Source organism: Myxocyprinus asiaticus, chromosome 26 (assembly GCF_019703515.2).
Source record: "Myxocyprinus asiaticus isolate MX2 ecotype Aquarium Trade chromosome 26, UBuf_Myxa_2, whole genome shotgun sequence".
Classification (NCBI taxonomy): domain Eukaryota; kingdom Metazoa; phylum Chordata; class Actinopteri; order Cypriniformes; family Catostomidae; genus Myxocyprinus; species Myxocyprinus asiaticus.
The window spans coordinates 20,035,560-20,054,572 of record NC_059369.1 but is presented as its reverse complement, the minus strand read 5'-3'; the positions used below and the strand labels follow the sequence as shown (position 1 = coordinate 20,054,572).

The 19,013-nt window shown below is 36.9% G+C and overlaps 1 protein-coding gene across 2 annotated transcripts in view; it reads left to right on the top strand.

Moving 5' to 3' along the window:
* Positions 1–19,013, top strand: part of mgat4c (mgat4 family member C) — a 158,708-nt gene that overhangs the window by 88,650 nt on the left and 51,045 nt on the right. The window contains exon 3 of one of the 2 annotated variants that reach the window (XM_051657241.1): positions 3,477–3,830. The exons of the other annotated variant lie outside the window; for it this stretch is intronic. The gene's annotated coding sequence lies outside the window, so the exon portion shown is untranslated. The remainder of the gene's footprint in view (positions 1–3,476; positions 3,831–19,013) is intronic. 2 annotated transcript variants of the gene reach the window in all.

Here is a 19,013-nt window from a genome sequence, read left to right as displayed (position 1 = left end):
GATCAGATTTTTGTCTAAAAAATCACATAAAGGAAACATAGAAGTAATCCGTAAGACTCCAGTGGTTAAATCCATATCTTCAAAAGCGATTTAATAGGTATGGGTAAGAAACAGATCAAATTCCTTTATTATGCTCTAAATCTCCACTTTAACTTTCACTTTTACAATTAAAGTCACATGTGGTGCCTGTTTAGTTTCACTTTCACATCTGAAAGTGAAAGTGGATATTTAGAGTAAAAAAGGACTCAAATATTGTTCTGTTTCTCACCCACACCTATCATATCGCTTCTGAAGGTATGGATTTAACCACTCGAGTCTTATGGATTACTTTTATGTTTCCTTTATGTGATCATTGGAGCTACAAAGGTCTGATCACCATTCACTTGTATTGTAAGGACCTACAGAGCTGAGATATTTTTCTAAAAATCTTCGTTTGTGTTCTGCTGAAGAAAGAAAGTCATACACATCTTGGATGGCATGAGGGTGAGTAAATTATATGAGAATTTATATATTTGGGTGAACTATACCTTAAGTAAAATTCACTTCAAAACACTAAAGTTTGAGTTAAGTAAGGATGATTAGACTGACCATATTTGTAACAATGTTGTCTTAGTACTGTCTTTAGACATAAGTACAGTTTCTACTATCTTTAAAACTTTAGTTTGATGCTACTAGCCTAACTGCCATATTAGACTATTAGTCAGATATTTGCTTTGGAAAAAGTCCAGATTTTCTTTGGAAAAAAATACAAATAATCGCTTTTGGAAAATGTCCAGTTAACTACCACTCCTTAATTATCACTGTATAATGCTGATGACTTCAAAGTGACTCTTAGGATTAATTCTCTGATGTCTCTTATAGTAAAAGTTAAAGAGCGTTATTAGTTTGTCTTTGAAAAAATCTCTCTGTGCTGTTTTTTCCCCCCAGTAATTTCTGAAAGCATTTTGCTTCTCATGATCATAGTTAACCAGTCTGTGTGGTCTGCTTTTCATCTATGTCCTAACCAGCGACAAGCTATCTCTTCCACGTAAATCTGAGTTTATCTCAACAAGAGACAGGGCATTTTGCCCGGACCATAAAATCTCATTGGCTCAAAATCCTGCTCAACATAACTGTGTATTAACAGTCAAATATTTTCTGATTTGCTGTGATGACAGCAAAGTGTATCATTTTCACATTTATTGTGGACAGACAAGAAACTCGCAATGCGCCTGGTTCGAACACAATGTTAGGTCAGAGGTCTTGGCCTCATTTAAAAGAGTGAAAAGGTCACATATTGCAGAGTAACATTTACCTCACAAAATTACAAAATGGCAAATTCAGCAGTGAGTGCCATGTGAAACAATATGCCTATTTCTGGCAACATAAAATTCACTTCCGGACTAGATAAAACTATTTCCAGCCAACATACAAAAATATTTTGTCCTTTGTCCTCAGACCTTGGTGAAAGGAAAAGGCAGCTATCTGTTGGAGACACAAAACACGTACCTCCCCGGCAAAAGCTTAGCCACGCAAAATAATCAGCCAAACAGGAGAGCTTCTCCCGCTGGAAATCATAGTAATAAGCCCACCATCCCCTTTCGAAATAACAGCTGGTTATGTTTTTTTAATGGAGATGCACCATCTCAAGCTGTCGCTTCTCGTTCATCAGTAGCTGTTAGCTGTGAATGGAGGTGTGGAGAGAAATCAGCATAATATTTTTGGGCTGTAAGCAGCTGCAGATCATACAGAGATGAGAGCTTTATTGAGTTAAAGGCATAGTTCACCCAAAAATTAAAATTCTGTCATTATTTACTTACTCTCATGTCTTTCCAAATCCATATACTGTTATTTTGTCTGTTGAAGACAAAATTACAATCTAAAATGTAAGTAATTATTCACAAATAAATAAATAAATATTGCCCTCCCCAAATCTCACGTCTAGCCTTGCGTTTGTGACCAGAATTAAAAAAAAGAATTATATTACAACACATTTTTTAGTTTGGAATAACATAAGTAAATAATATGTAAAAAAAATTGTCATTTTTTGGTAAACTGAAATAAAAAATTCTGTCACTATTCACTTTCATTGATTTATGTATTTGTTTTGTTTTTTTAAAAGTGTATGATGACTGAGGCTGTCAATCTGCCTAACATGTCCTTTTGAGTTCCACTGAAGAAAGTCACAAAGGTTTAAAACGACTAGTTAATATTGATGAAATTTAGATTTTTTTTATTTGTTTTTGGGTGCACTATCCCTTTAAGTCAATGACCCTGCTGAAATGATGCTCCTGTCCCGTCACCCTCACCTGGATGTTAAGACGGGGGCAAGAGGTCCAGGTCAGCTTAATAGTGACAACTCTTATGCTGATGATTCTGAGGTGATACATGTGATACACACCATCTGCCGTGGGGTTAGTCTGCCCTCACGGGGCCTGTGTGAAACATGAACGTGTGTCTGCATGTGTCAGGCCAAGCGTTTGGAACCCTCAGGCTAATTTGGAACTGATGGAAGACTAACAGACATATTCTCTCTGACCATTTCTCCTCTGTGCAGCCCAGGCATTACTTTATGATTTTTATCCTTGGGGAGAGGATTTTCCAAGGTTAGTGCAAACATGTCACTAAATGTGCTGATAACATGAATGGCAATGTGCAATCTGTTGTGAGTGCCAATTTTTGACATGTCAGAAAATCGTGGGTGGGAATTTTCAGACAAATATTGACAGAAATGCATTTTGGGAGCTTTCATCCATTAATCCACAGAATACATTTATTACTACTCAATATCAATAGCTCTGTTCCAAAATAGTGCATTGCCTTGCTTCCCTGCTGCCTATGTGGGTAGCTGTTTTCTAAGACAGCATCCTAACCTTCATGGTAGCTTATAAGTGGAATGCTCCCTATTTAAAGTGCTCTACATAGGCAGCAATAGCGTTCTGTACCAAAGACTCAGCAACATCAAATCAATATTTTTTTATGTTTAGCATAGTTTTAACATATAGAGCCTGACCTCATAAACATTACGTGACCATGACAACATTTTTGCAAAATGAAATTGCGTGCCTTATTACACAAGCGAAATGTACAACGAGGGGTGTCAAAAGCAAGTGAAATGGTGTTGTAATCAGATGAGGTTTTTAAGGTAAATATTAGATGGAGGTTTTAATGAGTAAAACAAACCTCCATTACCTAAACCTATAACCAATAGTGTTCTAAAAAAGCAAATGAACAAAAGCTTAACAAAACAGACATGCTTACCCTAAACCATCACCTAAACCTAACAGATAGTGTCTGAAAGCAAAATGCGAAATGAAAAGTACATATGTGACGAGGAGGAGGCCGGGGGGGGCCGGGCCATGACTATGCACACCCAGCACCCAATTGGGCTAATCAGCCGAGAAGAGGGATAAATGTGGCGGAACGTGGCAGTTCGGGAGAGAGAGAGCCACATGCAGCTGCCATATGTGCATTTGTGTTCTGTGTGTCTTTTTCAGGTGACTGTAATTAAGGAGGCTGGCGGCGGGAAGTTGCTGTGCCGCTAGCTGCGCCTCCCCGGAGAGTAAGGGCAACAGGCGGGCCACCCACTGATCGGGAGGCCACCTCCATACCTCGGCTGTCCTCTCGAACAGATCGAGGAAGGCCTCCAGATCATCATTTGGCCCTATCTTCATCAGGGCCACAGGTGTGGTAGACTTGGAAGCACTGTTCCTGCTCCAGGCGCACCTCCATGAGGGCTTGATGCTGGTTCTTCTGGATGCTGGTTAGGGTCTTGAAGACTTCGTCCAGCGGTGAGGACTCCATAAGGGCATTCTCCTCCAAAGTTGGGTTTTTGGCACCACTGTAACAAGGTAAGGATGGGAAAGGAGGCGGCGGGAACCAGCAGAGCAGTCAAAATAATATTTCATTAAACAAAAAGACACAAAACATAAACGCATACACTGCAGCTGCACGTGGCTCTCTCTCTCCCGAACTGCCACGTTCCGCCGCATTTATCCCCCTCCTCGGCTGATTAGCCCAATTGGGGTCCGGGCATGCGTAGTCACGGCCCGGCCCCACCCTCCTCCTCGTCACAACATATTCTGAGGCAAACACCTCACTTTTCAGCTTCCGTGCTTGACTGTCCAACACTCTATCAGGTGAGCTACCATGCAAGCTAATCAATATAAAATAAGTCTGTAAATAAAGGTGGGTCGGTAACATTTTCAGTAAGGTTCTATTTGTTTTCATTAGTAAATGCATTAGATATTATGAATTAACAATGAACAATATATTTTCTACAGCATTTAGTCATCTTTGTTAATGTTAGTTAATAAAAACACAGTTGTTCATTGTTAGTTCATGTTAGTTCATAGTGCATTAACTAATGTTAACAAATACAACTTTTTAATTGAACAATGTACAGTAGTAGTACATGTTGAAATTATTACATTAACTAAGATTAAAAAATTATGTAAAGGTATTGATCATTGTTTGTTAATGTTAGCTAATGTTGTTAACTAATGTAAAAAAATGGAACCTAATTGTAAAGTGTTACCAGGGGGTCTGTAATAAAAGTATTACAATGTATAATTTTTCAAATGATGTGTTATAGTAAAAGTGTTTTGATATCATAATGTAGCAGTGTGTGAGTAATAGTGCAAAAAATAAGTGTTATAAAGTCATAATCAGCCATTGCATTCGTGATTTGTGTGAAAGTGAATAAAACAGTTGTTGTAGCGCCTCTAGTGATAATTTCACCAGGAAACTGCAATGAAATGTAGAATGGGTCCCGTGAAAGTGAGTTTGCAAAAATGTAGTTATAGTAATGTTCATGCTATGAGACTAGGTTGGAAAAATATGTTTATTTATAAACAATATTTCCTTAAATGTGAACTTAAAATGCTGCCTCCATAGGCAACTGACTAGATTTTGGAAAAGAGCAAATGCTTTTTAAACAGTATTGAAGGAGTTCCCATCTACAGGTGCATCTCAATAAATTAGAATGTCGTGGAAAAGTTCATTTATTTCAGTAATTCAACTCAAATTGTGAAACTCGTGTATTAAATAAATTCAGTGCACACAGACTGAAGTAGTTTAAGTCTTTGGTTCTTTTAATTGTGATGATTTTGGCTCACATTTAACAAAAACCCACCAATTCACTATCTCAAAAAATTAGAATACATCATAAGACCAATAAAAAAAAACATTTTTAGTGAATTGTTGGCCTTCTGGAAAGTATGTTCATTTACTGTATATGTACTCAATACTTGGTAGGGGCTCATTTTGCTTTAATTACTGCCTCAATTCAGCGTGGCATGGAGGTGATCAGTTTATGGCACTGCTGAGGTGGTATGGAAGCCAGGTTTCTTTGACAGTGGCCTTCAGCTCATCTGCATTTGTTGGTCTCTTGTTTCTCATTTTCCTCTTGACAATACCCCATAGATTCTCTATGGGGTTCAGGTCTGGTGAGTTTGCTGGCCAGTCAAGCACACCAACACCATGGTCATTTAACCAACTTTTGGTGCTTTTGGCAGTGTGGGCAGGTGCCAATTCCTGCTGGAAAATGAAATCAGCATCTTTAAAAAGCTGGTCAGCAGAAGGAAGCATGAAGTGCTCCAAAATTTCTTGGTAAACGGGTGCAGTGACTTTGGTTTTCAAAAAACACAATGGACCAACACCAGCAGATGACATTGCACCCCAAATCATCACAGACTGTGGAAACTTAACACTGGACTTCAAGCAACTTGGGCTATGAGCTTCTCCACCCTTCCTCCAGACTCTAGGACCTTGGTTTCCAAATGAAATACAAAACTTGCTCTCATCTGAAAAGAGGACTTTGGACCACTGGGCAACAGTCCAGTTCTTCTTCTCCTTAGCCCAGGTAAGACGCCTCTGACGTTGTCTGTGGTTCAGGAGTGGCTTAACAAGAGGAATACGACAACTGTAGCCAAATTCCTTGACACGTCTGTGTGTGGTGGCTCTTGATGCCTTGACCCCAGCCTCAGTCCATTCCTTGTGAAGTTCACCCAAATTCTTGAATCGATTTTGCTTGACAATCCTCATAAGGCTGCGGTTCTCTCGGTTGGTTGTGCATCTTTTTCTTCCACACTTTTTCCTTCCACTCAACTTTCTGTTAACATGCTTGGATACAGCACTCTGTGAACAGCCAGCTTCTTTGGCAATGAATGTTTGTGGCTTACCCTCCTTGTGAAGGGTGTCAATGATTGTCTTCTGGACAACTGTCAGATCAGCAGTCTTCCCCATGATTGTGTAGCCTAGTGAACCAAACTGAGAGACCATTTTGAAGGCTCAGGAAACCTTTGCAGGTGTTTTGATTTGATTAGCTGATTGGCATGTCACCATATTCTAATTTTTTGAGATAGTGAATTGGTGGGTTTTTGTTAAATGTGAGCGAAAATCATCACAATTAAAAGAACCAAAGACTTAAACTACTTCAGCCTGTGTGCATTGAATTTATTTAATACACGATTTTCACAATTTGAGTTGAATTACTGAAATAAATGAACTTTTCCACGACATTCTAATTTATTGAGATGCACCTGTATATGATGGGCACTTAGTGGCTGCTTTTATTAATTATTCGGTCCAAATTATTATTTTTTTAAATAACATTTTATTTTTGTAATTAAATAAATTAATATGTTGGCACAATTATATTTTTGTCTACAAAACAAATTTCAAACATTTCAGGAAAGTGACCCCAAACTTTTGAACAGTAGTGTATATCGTACTGTCTGTTGAAAACCTAATTTCCTTCAAAGTATCTGGCTGAAAGTACAATAGCTAACAGTCGACAGTGAAATTTGTACCGTCTTCTTTGGGCAATTGGGAACAGCAGGGTGCCTGTCTTATCGCAATTAAAACTCCAGCAAAGTCGATAAGCAAATTTGTTTTGCTGTTTTATCGATAGAATGATCATAATGAAGTCAAGCAAGAGCAGCTCTGCGCTGATAAATTATAAAATTGTTTAGTAGTTTGCAAAGTTTAATGGAATCTAGTATACGAGGATCAAAACCATTAGAGCTCCTTCAACTTGCGTAGGCCTGCACGCAAAATAAACTCCATCCCACCATAGGCCATTTTCAGGGCTAACATGCTAACAAGAGCTTTGTCTGACCTCGTTCCCCTGTTTTTTTTTAGCATGTCGACTCAGCTGCTGATGTAATCTACTTTTAATCAAATAATGAGACACAGGAAGAGAGAGAGCGCAAAAAATAAGAAGCAAGGAATTCCCATGTGGCGTCATTTCACTTTTCAAACTGATGAGGCTTTGCCTGCTGCCCTCTGCTTGGAAAGAGTCAGAGCTTGAGATGGAGAGAAAGAAAGAAAGAAATAGAGAGAGAGAGAGGGAGAGAGAGAGATTAATGCAGATCATCTGTCGTCACCTGGTAGCTGATCAAAAGATCAGCATTGCAGAATCCTCAGCAGCTTCTTTTTTCTCACTCAGAGCTATAGAGGCAGTTTCTCAGACACACATTCACTAAGTAGTGGCTTTCAGCATAAAGGGAAGGGAGGGGGGCTGTCGATCCTCAGACTGTCTCAAGGCAGTAACTCTCTGAAGTAGCTCCTTCTTTCCTTAGAACAGTGGTTTTCAGCTGGACCCAAATTTTACATTGGACATGAAGTGGCGACCCAACACGGTACCAAAATTGTTTATTGTACAAAAGTAAACAAAAATAAAATACAATTAATAGTTCACCCAAAAATGAAAATGCTGTAATTATTTACATACTCTCATGTTGTTACAAACTTGTATGACTTTCTCTCGTATGGAACACAAAAGGAGGTTGACAGAATGACAGACTTAGTCACCATTCACTTTCAGTGTATTGAAAAAAAAAGATGCTATAAAAGTGAATGATGACTGAGACAAAATACTGGCAGCTAACATCATCTTGTGTTTTATAGATTCATTTATATTCATTTTTTGGATGAACTATCCCTTTAATATTACCATGACCTGCACAGGCCCAACAATATGCAAATGTTTAAAATGACATGGTTTAGAACATGGTTTTTGAGGATGATGGCATGTCATGCTACCTGTCCATATTGACATCTGCCTAATTTGGCTAGTTTCTACCAAGTGACAGATACATTTGCACTAAAATACTGTAGAGTTAGATTAGATGAGCTTTTGATGTTAACTATTATAGCTTTGGAAGGTGTTTTCTCCTCACTTTTTAAAGTTGATAAGCCTATTTATTTTGCTATCCTAACAATGTGTGATATATATATATATATATATATATATATATATATATATATATATATACATTGTGATTTATATGATTACTGCATGTTAGAGCTGCCCGATTAAGCGTTAATAGATCGCAATCTCGATTCAGACACCCACGCAATCTTATTCCTAAATGACAACGATACAGCTATGTATGTTAACATTCTCGTGGCATGCCTTTGTAAGGCGGTCAAATTTTATTTTGGAATTTGCTTTGAGATGCATTTTTAAAGTGTGAAGTCTTTTTTCCTTATTTTTTTTTTAACCAGTGCAACACCAAGTTAACATTGAACTGTTTATGAAGCTTTTTTCCCTCCTGTTTTGCTTTTTGCTTCACTTTAGCAAGTTAGAATATGGACATATCCTTTTGTTATGCACTTTAGTTTCACTTTCTGCACTTTTTTTTTACCAGGATTTTTTTTTTTTTTTTTTAGCAATAATAACAGTGCTGTTTGGTTTATAATATTTTAGTTGCACCTGCGTGTGGATTAAGGACGTTTTTATATATATTTTTGCTTTACAACTTTTTCTACTTTTTGTTTATTTCCTTTTTCAAATAGAATGAAGCAAAGAACATTTTCAGAACCTTTAATAAATGATGTTACTTTGTTTAGTAGCCTAATGCTCAGGTTTTGTAAATCACTGAAATTAAAAAATTCTTCAAAATTGTAAAAAAAACATGCTCTTTTTTCTAAGCAACAACAAAAAAAATTATTCTCAATTCATCCAGGATCATGCAGCTCTAGTGCATGTTATTTTTTGTGTGATTATATGATTAATGCATTTTAATGTTTTTTTGTTTTCGTTTTTGCATTTAGCATTGTTTTTCTCTACTGTCCAAGACCTTATCGGAACAGACGTGCAAGCCATTTCTGGGTCGTGACCAACCAGTTGAGAACCATTGAATTTGAAAATAAAACAAAAAAGGAAGTAGGTCCCTGTGTTGTTGTGTTGTGCTGCCATATATTCACTCCTTTTTTGTCTTGTTATGCATTTATTTAAAATGTTCTTTTCGTTTTTGCCTCGTGATGAGATTGAGAAATGCCTAAGCATTTTCCAGGTCACAATTACAGTTCAGTGAGTCTATACTCAGGCAGGTATTTAACATAATTGCCAATCCGGAGATCAGCTCTGGCATTCATAAATGTTAAAACTAATGCCATTGTGCATACTGTAGTAACATTATGCATGCAACTTTTAAAGTACACAACTTTTAAAGTAAACTGTTTCCGTTTGCATATGGTGATAATTTCCCAAATCACATTTTAAAATGTAAAAATACAATTTACATTTTTAATCGATTTAATTACATGGTATGCTGATTAAGTAATCAAATTAACTGCAAATAATTTAATAACATATAATCAATATTTGGTGAAAAAATAAAGCAAATTCATAAAGTTAATTCAGTTTATAATAATCAAAATAATTATACATTGAACAAGTATGTCTTTTTAACATGTTTATTCAGTGCAATTAATTATATAAAAAAATTAAGCATTACAATGCCCCTGACCATATATAAATTCAATAAAAAGGAATTAAAGGAACATTTATTCAATTTGAATCACTATATTCATTATACTCTATATATGATATCTATAATTATTTTCAATTTTATATATTTAATTATATTTATTTGCAGACTTTTTCAGCAAATATTGATATATGCGATTATTTGTTATTAATTTGATTAAAAACGTTAACGATATCAATTTAATTAAGCAATATAAATCACTTTTATACAACAGTTCTATAAACAAGTAGAAGGTATTGAGTAACTCATCATTTTAGACACAATATGTACAATTATTTTGTCTACTTTTGCTCTGCTATCGAAAAGAGTTCCAAACAAATTCAAGCAGGGTCAACCGCTGCGTGTCGCCAACTAATGCAGAGACTGACAGCCTGTCTGGAATGCCACGAACACAAAGAAGTAGAGTCATACATACAGCAAAGCATCCCAGAGCTGTTATATGTAATATCAGCTCTCTCTGAATGTTGCTTTTCCAGTAAGATTAGAGAACAAGTCCTGTTATATTATAGTAGATGAACTTTAAAGCTCATTTTGGCCCCATTAAAATACTTAATTTATTTTAAGCGAATATTTGCTTCATTTGTTTATCCCACAAATCGAACCATCTCACAGAAAGCACCATTTGAAGTCACACGGCCTAACCTTACAGTGACATTCAAATCTGTATTCTGGAAAATGCAGACGCCTGAGCAGCGAGAGTGCCTCATATGATGTGACTGCACCCTGTCTCACCTCCATCTGCAAAAGTAATTATGGCAAACCACCGAGTGACTGCACACTGGATTGGAGCGAAGGCAGCCAATAAAGGTCATAAAAATAAACACATCTTTCTTGTTATGGAGGTGATGGGTACAGTTTCCAGTGAAGTGCTGATGCTCAAGGCTAGGAATTCTCCTTTACCTTACCCTTCCCTCCAGCAGAAGCTATTTTCCTAAGCAAAACCCTGAAATTCCCATGAGATAAAACATGACAGGAATAGAGAGACAGGGCTTCAACGAGGATCATTGGGTTGAGAGGAAGGTTGCTGAGACATTGTAGAAAGAGCATGGAAAAGAGTGAGAAGGACAGAGGTGAGAAAGGGATAGAGTGTATTTCTTTGTGCGTTAGAGGTGAGAAAAGAGACAAACTGTCAAAGGTTTGGTGGAACCAAGGGAGCTGTGTGTATATGTACAGCAATGAAATTAGTGGCCCTGCAAATTCTAATAATGATTGTTTAATCAGAATGGTCATTAAATTTTGATGAGCTAATATGGATTTTCATACATAATTTTATTACTTGATTAAAAAGTACAGTGGGGTACAAATGTCTGAGACCACATTGGAAATATGGAATTTGAAATCTGATTTAAACCTGAAAATAAACAGTTAACATTTTAAGATTTACAACAAACAAACTTGTTAAAAATATTATAATAATATAATCAAATATTTGAGGTTCTGCACTTTTTCTCACTATTCAAATGTAAGCAAGTTTGTGACATTGACTGTACCATGACATTTGTACGTAAAGTCAGATTTCCATACTTTCATGGAAGCACAAAAGACACTCTTTGGAACATTCTTAAATCATGCGGGGATAACATAATGTAGATCATCTGGTTTTGTACAACCTTGTAAAGTTCATGCCAGCTTGAGTGCATGCTGCCATTAAAGCAAAAAGGAGAAAAACTTAAATTCATGTAAACTTTTTAATCCCAGTCCTGTTGTGCTAATAATACAATTTGTATTAAATAATTAAAAAAAAAAAGTAATTAATAGTAATTAAACAAAAATATTTGTAGTCTTTTGGACTACACTGTAACTTAAATAGATTTGGTGATTTGTCAGCACATATATGAAAGGGCACAAATGGTTTTGAATTATGTAATGAATGCTGTACATCATTTTCAGCCTACATAAAGCCATCTCTTCAGAGTATACAAACAGCGTGTCCTTTACTTTAGAAGCATATTCTGGTCTTGCAAGTCCTCAATACATAGCCACAGCGAGTCTGTCTCTACTCAGACCTCTGGCATCAACTGTATGTTGACCTCAAGTGTGTGGGGATTGACCGGGCTAGCTGCCCAAAACCATCCGGCTGCCGGCTGGCCCTTGCCCAAGGAGACTCGATCCAGCGGATTATCCACCCAAGCTCCAGTGCTGGTCAGCCTTTCAGACTCATTGACTGGAACCAAAACAGCCTTTTCTTGCTGTGGGCCAGTTTTAGGGGATTGATTGTTGAAATGTAGTGCTCCCAGGATGTGAACCTTGGGAATGTTGGGCTCTTGGACTGATGGAAGATACAAATTTTCCCACCTGCTTAAGAGTGGTTATTAACAACTGGAGTTTCTTAAATATATGCCAATCAAACAGTAGTATTTCACCAACAATTAGGTATAAACCATTAAGTAATCAATTAAAACAGTTAAAGACCCCGTAAAATGGCTTGACAAACTACTTTCTTTGTTGATGGATTTCATATTGAAAAAATATATTAGGGTGGAACATTCTCATTCTAGCAAGCATTTTATTTGATAAAAAGTTTGATACCCCAACGAGTGCCAAACAAACCATCAATATTTTTGGTCCTTTTTCCCAAGAAAGAAATACTCTAATGTGTATACCTGTTAGAGGTCTGCAACTCGACGGGACCCGAGAACCCGATGGGTTTCTGGCCGGGTTTGGGTCAGTTTTTCAAATAGGACTTTGGGTTCGAGTCGGGTTCAGGTTTGTAATTAATTAAAAAATAAACAGGCTTACCGAACTTGTTTCGCGCACGCACTCTTACAGACATGCGTGAATGGACGAGTTAGGGGCCGTTCACACCGAATGCGTTTTTGTGCATGTCTGTTCTGTTTTCTCATTGTTTAAACACATGCTGGACGAATGTCTTTGACTGTTGCGCCGTGTTTCGCTTTTTCTTCAGCGTCTTGCGCAGGACCAGCATATTTTAAACACCATATCAAGTTAAAAAGAACTTGAGACACCTGTGCTCTGTTTCATTCTTTGTGCTGCTTCTATATGTTTTTAGCGAAGTTGTCACAAAGATTCAACATTCTAAACAAGTTCAGGCTGCATGCATAGAGGGGACTGTTGCATCGTTTCATTTTATTCCAGATTGTTCTGCACCAAGTGAAGTTTCAGCAAATAAATGATAAGGCAATACTTTTTTCCCTTCTGCTCAAGTGTACTAAGGAGCTGTGCCTTGTTAAAACTGTAGGTTTGCTGTTTCAATTCTGTTATGAATGTTGCCTGTATGCTTACATAAAATACAGCCTATTGCAACAATATTTGCTAGGGGAAGAAATTAGATAGTAAGCGATTTCAGGTTTCATTTTAAGGCCCGTGCAGTTTAATTTGTAAACTAGCAAATAGATGGACTCAAATGTAAGGGACATAAGCAACAAAACTCAAATTTAGATTTTTATGAGGTCTTAAAGAGAGATTCTTTCAATTTTTTTAATGGAAATCAAAACTCCTAGAAGCAGTTGTGTCAAAAAGGTCTTGAAAGGCTTGCTGGTCAGAACTGATGAGTTTAGTTTGATTTATAATTTATTTCACTTAATGACCCCATAAACTAACTTTTTTGTGTTACATTAAAGGGATAGTTCACCCAAAAATGAAAATTCTCTCATTATTTACTCAACTTCATGATATCCCAGGTGTATATATCTTTCTTTCTTCAGTAGAACACATTTGAAACAAATTAGAAAAATATCTTAGCTCAGTAGGTCCTTAAAATGCAATTGGACGGTGATCTGATATTTGAAGCTCCAAAAATCACAGACAGTCAGCATAAATGTCATCGATATGACTCCAGCGGTTAAATTAATGTCTTCTAAAGTGACACAATTGCTTTTGGTGCACAAAAGATAAATATTTAAGTACTTTTTTTTTTTTTTTACTCTAAATCATGCTTCTGGTCAGAAGCGGTACGTGCATGTGTTGTTATCGCATTGGCATTTGAAACGTGTGAGAACTGCAGCACCTGAGTCACAGCCAGAAGAGCAGCGCTGTTTACAAGTTAGGAGGAATGCTAATTTTGGTTTAGATCTGTATTTATCTGTTTCTTTACTCACAGTGGTGCATTTGTGTGCTTATTCTGGATGTCTCAACCAAGTGGAGAACGTGAGATTACCTCTGCATCATGGCAACGCGTATAAGTCACACGAAAGACCGCTTGAACTCCACCCTCTCATGAAGCTTACCCTCATGTTGGATTATAGTTCAAAAGTACTTAAATATTTATATTTTTCACACCAAAACTGACCGTATCACTTTAGAAGACACTCATTTAACCGCTGGAGTCATATCGATGATGTTCATGCTGACTGTCTGTGATTTTTGGAGCTTCTATTTTTAATTCTGGAGATCCAATTGCATTTTAAGGACCTACTGAGCGAAGATATATTTCTAATTTGCTTCAAATGTGTTCTGCTGCAGAAAGAAAGTCATACACACCTGGGATATCATGAGGGTGAGTAAATAATGAGAGAAGTTTCATTTTTGGATGAACTGTCCCTTTAAATATACTTAGTAGTTAGGTTAAACAACTAAGTCTTCCCTTGCCTTACCAAACACCCTTGCCTTCCAGTTATTATTTGCTTATGACTCCTTGGGGGAGTTATAATGAGCTTCACAGACCACACTACAACACTAAAGCCTATCAATCTATAAGTTGTATCAATTACAACCTCAAAATTTGCATTTCAAAATCTGTTTTCAATAGCACACTTAGATGTGCAAAGGAGCTGATGCTAATAGATTCTGATATCTAATTAAGATAATGAGAGCTTTTATGTCCCATGTCAGAAACTACAACTCTGCAGCTGAACAAATATAAAAATAAAGCAAACCACTTGCACCTCATCTCAACGTGAAAACAAGCCGTCATGTAGCTCTTTTCCTCGCCTCCAGTAATACATTTCTTGAGGGAACTTGAGAAAGTTTTGTTTCTGTTCCAGAGAAAGAGGTCACGAATATAGCTTCTGTCCATGTTCATTTAACCTCTCTTTTCTTTTTGTGAGCGATCGTGCGCACATGAGGAAAGGACTGCTACTGTACAATGAATATGCAAAAGCCCTCTCTCAAATGCTGCACTGTCCTTCATGGATGATGAACAGACTTCAGAAATTACATATGTATTGACAAGAGATTTCTCCAATTTAATCACCTTATTTTCTCATTTGTAGCGTTCCTCAAAGTCAACCTGCTCTCCGCTGTCCGCACCCCCACAGACTGCCCCATTTCCATTTATATTGAATAGGACACACGTTTTAATGTGACTGATATTTTTTTAATTGACGGCCATGGCTTGAACAAATCACAGCATTATTGGGAGCTCTGAGGAAATGCAGACGCCACACTTTATATATTTGCATTGTGATCTGGTGCGGGTTAATGTGGTTTCAATGAGCTGAATTGGAACTTTTTGTCTATTGTAATGAAATATTTGCTTGACAGTGTCTCTGAACACAAGTGTGGCCCTTTTTGACTTTGTCACATGTCTCATCCAATAAGGAACAAAAATCACAAATGAGATCTCACTTGTTTCTTTTAGACAGCAATTAGATTAAATGGAGTTCAAATTGAGACATTTGCTTAAGTCTCCTGCTTCTCAGATTTTTCATTTGGGGAAAAAGTTCCCTGTAATCTCTTGTGTCTCCTCTGGACTTTCAAAAGAGGTCTCATCAATGTATCAAACTGTGCTCTTATTTGTAAAATCGAAAGTCATGGGTTTCAAAAATGAACTTTTTTTTTTTTTTTTTGTAGATTCTTCCAAACAAATTGTCCATTAATATAAATCTACAAAATCTACTCTATATGTCAACAATTGTCATGCTTGTATCTATTTTTATTTCTTATTAGGAATTTTAAAAAACATTTTTGTTGACACCTCAACAAAATATAATTGAGAACTTCATTAAGTCTTCTGAGCCATGAAAAAGCAACCTCTGAGCAATTCAATTTTCCTCTGGAATTGGAAACCATTTAATAACTTAACCAATGCAATGCCGCTTAAAGTGGACTGAATTAATGCGGTATGAGTGCAATGAAGTGGTAATCCCAATATCTGTAAAAAATAAAATGTCCGTAATTTTAATGGCAAAGAATATAAATGCTATAGTAAAAAAAACTTGAATTGGATAATCGGGTAGTTACCTTACCATATATGCTACCAAAATTATAATATATTAAACAAGACAATACATGTAATGTTATGGTATCATTAACAGTAACAATTAATCTTATATTTAACAAGAGAATACATGTACATAAATTATTGTTAATATGACGGTAAAAACAATATAAGGGCGTTCCCAGAAGTCCCTGCATGACCAATCACATTTCATTATGTTTTATGGGAATAGTTATGTTTCTTCTTATTTATCAGTTATGTGGGCTGTTCTGTGTTATATTTTGTGCAGTTTAGTTAATATTTATTAAAAAAAATTTTAGTGGCACGTTGTACACTGATGGTGTTTTGTTTTTGTGTTGCTCTGTGTATTCATTCTTGCTCCTGGAAGGGCAATAATCTTGATGGACTTTGAGTCATCATGTGGCCTTTTGTAGTTACTATGATGATTAACAATGCTTTTTAAAGTAAAAAATAAAAGAAAAAAGTAAAAGACATTTATAGTTCCAGAAGGTTAGTATATCAAGTTTATATAATTTAATAATATATACAGGCATCTGAAAGTCCTGAAACAACAAGTTCACCATAGTTTTTACAGTAAATTTCTGGCAACCACAGCTGCCGGTATTTTACTGTAAATTTAACAGAATCTTTTACAGTAGTGCTCAATTACCTGCCTTACAGAAAATCAGTTTGGACCTAGCATTACTGTTCGAACCTAACATCAGCTAATTAATATTCATGAGCCAGGCTGATAAGGTTTGTAATATGCCATTGCCCACACTTTTGAGTTCGTTCCTACACCCATGTATTTAATGTAACTTTCATGTTTGCCCATTAATATATTATTACAAAGTCGATGTATGCTAGTTTCATCAGCCAAGTTGCATAACTCATATATTTCTTATAGAATTTGATTAAATGTCTGGACACAATACAAACTCAAGCTTATTTTATTTACTTAAAGTAGACAGTCATAAAGACAGGGCAGTCATGTCATGCCGTATTCTATACGTTCCAAATCTAAATACAGAAATGGACAGGAAAGTGGACCTCTGACTATGTCTGAGTCCATTCGGGTGTGTTTTTGAGGGTGACAGAGCTTTTATAGTTCGTAAATGTGTCAAAATTAGTCATGGAGAAAAAGGGAAGCTGTCTAACTTTTAAAGAATTAATAAGGCTGTCTTAAATGTGGAGAGCGCGTGAGAGACAGTCTCCGAAAGTCCCAGTTTTAAATTTTCTTGACAGTGGCTTTGATGAGCGCTGATAATATACAGCAGCTCCCAGGGAGCCCACGTCTTATAATAAAGAGTCTGGCAGCAGAGGCGAACTCTGCTGATCCAAGCTATGCATTATTATGTGTCTTCCTAGCTGAAAAGCAGCTCCCATTTATATCTCTCACTATTTTTACACTTTATTATTATGACTTCACATAATCCGATTGTTCAAATGCCAGCCTATACTGTATGCACACAAGCAGCTTTTGTTCTGCTGGAGTGATTTTGTAAAAGATGGTATTTAATGCCTGTTTCTTATCTGGCTTATTAAACATCTAAGATTTACCATGATAGCACTGTCTTCTGTGCAGCAGTTTTAGTAAAAGACACTCCGTTTACTTAAAATAGTTGACCCAAAATGAACATTTTGTTATATTTTACTCTGTCGACTTTTTCCTGTGGAACTCAAAAGGTGAATTTATGAAGAATATCCTGGTGAATCAAAGATGATGTATGAAGCAAGGGATTTTACGACGCTTTCTGCCTTTTACGATTGGCTTATGTGTCCTTTCTTCAACACTCCAATTCCACTGGTTCATGTATCAGAAGGCTGCATATGGACAAGACAGGTAGAGATAACTAGTGACCTGTTTTTAAAACATAGCCTCAGGTCATTCTTTACGCTGTGCATAGATAACATGTATTTCCTCACATGGACTATTACTATCTTGACAGGAATGAGGGGAGACAAAAAAAAAGAGAAAAATCCCAAAGACTGGTCAGCTTTTGTTAAGAAGGCTGCAGTGGAGGTGATTGGACAGCAAACCACTTACTGCTCAGTCAGCAGAATGCAATCAAGTGTATCACAGCAAGCACCAAGTTTAATGTGAGAGCTGCCCATAAAGATCTATGTTAAATTACTCTGGACACAAAGGAAAGCCTCTCATTTACCATCTCAGCTCATTGCTGAAGTATTAGGCTCATCTGGATTATTGGGACAGGGTATTTTTCTTCAACACTGCCTGGGGTAAGTGGAGATACAGTAAATTATAAGTAACTGTAGTATATTAGTGTTGTACAAGTGTAAACATTTTCTGAGAAATAGGTTTTTACCACCATTGGGGTGAATTTTCATTGAACATTAATTTGCTTCCCAGGCAAAGAGCTAAAAATAAATGTGAGACTTTGTGGAGAGGGGGAGTCTAAATGAATTTCAAATGTAGCAGTGGTGAGAAAGTGTGTGTGTGTGTGTCTGAGTGTGCATCTACGTGCGTGTGTGTGTGTGACTAGTGGATCTCACATTTCTCTTTTAAACTGTGCTGTAGTCTGTGAGCTTTGCATCCATCCTGTTCAGCAACAAAGACATATAGCATTTCATCTAGTTTGCCATTTCTGACTTGCTAAGCTTGCGTCTTCCATTTGGCTCTATTTGGTCTCCCTGCATTCCGCCTATTTCCCTCCATTCCTTATCTGTACAATTCAGAGGTCTTGCTTGCTGGTGCCAGGTTATATTATACTGATGTTGTTTAGCTCAAGTCTTTGACAAGCATTGGTTTATTTCCCAACAGATGCTGCAGTACATACCCCTTTCCCTTGCCAGAGTGTGATCATTGCTTCAACCACTCTCCCAGAGCTGTTGAATTATAAAAATTGGCATTTAAATAGAAAAATCTCTTGGGCTGCAGATATTGTCCTGTACAGATGGCCATTAGTCCAATTAGCCTGCTAAATGCTTGCACAAAACAACAACTTCTCTTCTCTACAACTGCCCAGTGTGGCATTCGATCTCCCTGTGCAATCATCACAAACGCTCTTTGATGTAGCTAAAGCGATCAACAGTTTGACACAAGCCTGCTTTTTGAACCGTTCCTTCCCTGGAGTGCTAATGAAACAGCAGGTCCGCTCCACCCCGCCGAACCTTTC